Source organism: Chiloscyllium punctatum, chromosome 24, assembly GCF_047496795.1.
Source record: "Chiloscyllium punctatum isolate Juve2018m chromosome 24, sChiPun1.3, whole genome shotgun sequence".
In the NCBI taxonomy this organism is placed as follows: domain Eukaryota; kingdom Metazoa; phylum Chordata; class Chondrichthyes; order Orectolobiformes; family Hemiscylliidae; genus Chiloscyllium; species Chiloscyllium punctatum.
In genome coordinates this window covers 43,279,058-43,283,571 of record NC_092762.1, presented here as the reverse complement: position 1 = coordinate 43,283,571, position 4,514 = coordinate 43,279,058, and positions in this window count along the sequence as shown.

The following is a 4,514-nucleotide window of genomic DNA, read 5'->3' as shown; positions in this document are numbered from 1 at the left end:
CTTTGTGAGACTTTTATTGAATTCAATTCAATTCAATTTCATAATATTCTTTATGGGAACAGGTAAATTGGGCTACCCTGCTGCTTCCTGCACAGCAATGATTTTGTGATTTTGTGAATTTTGAAATTTAATTTGGAATGATGTTCTTAAAATTATGCGAGTTGGCTGTTTTATGACACCAGTACAATTAATCACTACCATTTAAATATTTACAGTTTAATTAAATGGTACTAATCCAGAAAATCTCCTGCACAAGTGATAGGATTAGAGTTGGGACAATGTTTAAAAAAAGCAGAATTAAAGGCACTCTGACTGTGTTTACATAGTACTCTCAGAAATAGTTAATTACCTAAATGCACAATTATACAGTCATAGAGATGTACAGCACAGAAACAGATCCTTCGGTCCAACCCGTCCATGCTGACTAGATATCCTAACTTGATCTAGTCCCATTTGCCAGCACTTGGCTCATATCCCTCCAAACCATTCCTATTCAGTTCCCCATCCAGATGCCTTTTCAATGTTGTAAATGTACTAGCCTCCACCACTTTCTCTGGCAGCTCATTGCATACACGCACCACCCTCTGTGTGAAAAAGTTACCCTAAACCTTTGCCCTCTAGTTCTGGACTCCCCCACCCCAGAGAAATGACTTTGTCTATTTATCCTATCCAGGCCGTTCATGATTTTATAGGCCTCTAAACAGTCACCCCTCAGCCTCTGACACTCCAGGGAAAACAGCGCCAGCCTATTAAACCTCTCACTATAGCTCAAATCCTCCTATCCTGGCAACATCCTTGTAAATCTTTTCTCAACTCTTTCAAATTTCACAACATCCTTCCGAGAGAAAGGAGACCACAACTGAACACAATATTCCAACATCCTGGACAGCCGCAACATGACCTCCCAACTCCTATACTCAAGGCTCTGACCAATAAAGGAAAGCACACCAAATGCCTTCTTCACTATCCTATCTACCTGCGACTCCACTTTCAAGGAACTATGAACCTGCACTCCAAGGTCTCTCTTTGTTCAGCAACACTCCCTCAGACCTTGCTATTAAGTGTATAAATCCTGCAAAGATTTGCTTTCCCAAAATTATATATCTCTGTGAGAAACAAACATAACTGCTAAACATATTCCAATTCTAACAATACTGTGTTCAGTATGAAGGTTATGATTTTATCAGTCATATAAACTGGGAACTGCTATAACAAAAGAAGTATTTCAATGCGTGGTATGATAACAAATTCTCAGTTGTATGGTAAATAGCTCTGATTTCATTGCAATTACAAAAACATGACTACAAAGTGACCAGGTTTGGGCTTTGAAGATCCATTATATATTCAAAAAAAGAGAAAATGCCACAATCTTACACATGTCACAATCCAGTGAAATTAAAGATATTTCCATTCATGATTGGAGTGTATTCTCAGAAAGATTTTCTGATTCTTACAATGGGAATGCACCTTACATTCAAAGTAAGTCATTGGTGAAAAAAGGCTACATTCATAAATGTCTCAGACTCAAAATTGTGTTGTACAAGAAGTAAATGTTTTGGAAGAATTTGAGAAAAATTGGAAGTGCTGCAGAATTTTATGTCATACAAAAGCTGAGGCTTGTTTTCCAAAATATGAAGATATTCCTGAAATAGAGTCATACAGTCATAGAGATGTACAGCACGGAAACAGATCCTTCGGTCTTACTCATCCATATGCTGACCAGATATCCTAACCTAATCTAGTCCTGTGTGCCAGCAATTAGCTCATATCCCTTCAAATCCTTCCTATTCATATAGACAGCCAGATGCCTTTTAAATGTTGCAATTGTACTAGTCTTCACCACTTCCTCTGGCAGCTCATTCCATACAAGCACCACCCCCTGCAAGAAAAAGATTGCCCCTTAACTCCCTTTATATCTTTCCCCACTCACCCTAAACCTGTGCCCTCTACTTCTGGACTAACTCACCTCAGGAAAAAGACCTTGTCTGTTTATCCTATCCATGCCCCTCATGATTTTGTAAACCTCTATAAGGTCACCCCTCAGCCTTTGATGCTCCAGGAAAAACAGCCCCAGCCTATTCAGCGTCCCCCTATAGCTCAAACCCACCAATCCTGGCAACATCCTTGTAAATCTTTTCTGAACCCTTTCTGTTTCACAACATCCTTCCAATTGGAAGGAGACCAGAACTGCATGCAAAATTCTAAAAGTGGCTTAACCAACGCCCTCTACAGCCCCAACATGTCCTCCCAACTCCTACATTCAATACTCTGACCAAATTCTTTCTTCACTATCCTATGCACCTGCAACTCTACTTTCAAGGAACTATGAGCATGCACTGGAAGGTCTCTTTGTTCAGCAACACTGCCCAAGACCTTACTATTAAGTGTATAAGTGCTGCCCTGATTTGCTTTTCCAAAATGCAACACCTTGCATTTATCTAAATTAAACTCCATCTGCCACTCCTAAGCCCATTGGCCCATCTGGTCAAGATCCCAATGTACTCTGAGGTAACCTTCTTCACTGTCCACTACACCTCCAATTTTGGTGTCATCTGCAAACATACTAACTATATCGCCTTTGTTCACATCCAAATAATTTATATAAATGACGAAAAGCAGTGGACCTAGCACTGATCCTTATGACACTCCACTGGTCACAGGCCTCCAGTCAGAAAAGCAACCCTCCAACACCACCCTCTGTCTTCTACCTTCAAGCCAGTTCGGTATTCAAATAAAATCTAATCTTGACAGAAATTAACATTTCTGTTCTGAGAGTTCTGATCATATGAAAATCTTTGGCGAGAAACATCTTTGCATACTTGACATTTTGAAACGTTTGGAATATTTCAATAAAGTTGAGGAAATGATATATCAAAACAAGTGATTTGAATAATTCAGATTGTTGGGAATTCTCACTGGCGCTGTTTGCAGGCTTGTGTTTGATGGGTTCTCCGGTGAACAACATATCATTGTAGGTAGATGGTGGTCATGGTCCCCAAACAACCTCGCTTTACTATAGGACAATACAGGTACATACTGTACAATACCTCAATATAAATTGAAATTTCCAATTCATACAGGGAAGGTCAACGTGTCTGAAAGGTAATGAGGAGATACTTAAATATGCTCACAGAGCTTTAGTTACTGCTTTTCAGCCTTGGTAGAAGAGGGTGATCAAACAGGCATCGATTTTCCAACTGGTGAGGCCAAATACTGCCTGGAGCCTTCCCTCCATATCCCTTCCCCAGCCTTGCCACTGGTTTACTCACAGTTCCTCACCCACTACAAGCAAATCTCAGAAGGGAGAGCTGGATTGGAGCCCCTAACTGATTTCTGTCCCTCCATGTCCATTATTGATGATAAGACCTGTCTCTTTGTGTCTGCACTAAATGGACAGGCACTGCAGCAGTACTGTGATTCTAGTATCCCTGGCTGAGGGGGAGAAGCACAACAAGGACAAGACAAGTTGATGCGAGGGAGGGGTGCTGCAAGCATCCAGGTAGATTCAAAGTGAATCAGTGTTATGACAGTAAGCGAAAGAGCAGCAATGCAGCCTGGACCAGCCCATGAACTGCTTGCATGTCCCTGAGCACACCATGTCCTTCCTGCAACTTTACAATGACAGTTGCCCAAGGCACAATAGGGAAGTATAGAAACATCTTGGAAGTAGATGGGAAATATACCACAAAGACTCTTAATGGCTGAATCACTCTGGACACCAATGACCACAGACCAGGGTGCCTCACCAGTTTCCTCACCAGTTGGAAAATCGATGCCTGTTTGATGATGGAGTCCCTTGAAATTTGGTGTTCAGTATTCATCATAGTGGTCTTTCAGAGCAAGTGGTGAGGTATTGACCCATACCTCACTGTCTTCTGTGTTGAGAACTATCGATGTCTAGTTTACATGCAACGACTCATAAGGTAAGGTGTGTGGTCTTGATTTTTAAAGAATCAACTGCTAGAGACTGAGTACAGGGTTTTTATGATCATTTATTCAAGCGATGCAAGGAGAAATCAGCCTCAGTCACCAGACTGGAAACATTAACTCTGCTTTCTTCCCACAGATGCAGCCAGATCCTTTGAGTTTCACCTGCAATTTCTGTTTTTGTTTCAGATTCCAGTATCTGCAATTCTTTGTGTTTTCCTTTGGGTGTTTGTGCCTTGGAGGAATGCATATCAGCTGTGGATCATGGCCTTTTTTTTGTGAAAAGGATAGCTATTTCTTGTGTACCATCAATATTAATATATTTTTGCAACCAATACAGCCAAGTTACCCCTCATTCCTTTGTAAATCCCTTTCTTCAGATCTAATATCCTCATTTTAGAATGGACTAAAATAAAGTCAAACTTAATGTGAAATTAGATCATATTATGGTCACTATTTCCCACAGACTCCTTTAAAGCAATATTAACAATTAGCCATCTCTCATTACACAAGCTCAAATCCAAAATAAGTCCAAAAATGTGCAGGTTAGGTGAATTGGCCATGCTAAATTTCCCATAGTGTTAGGT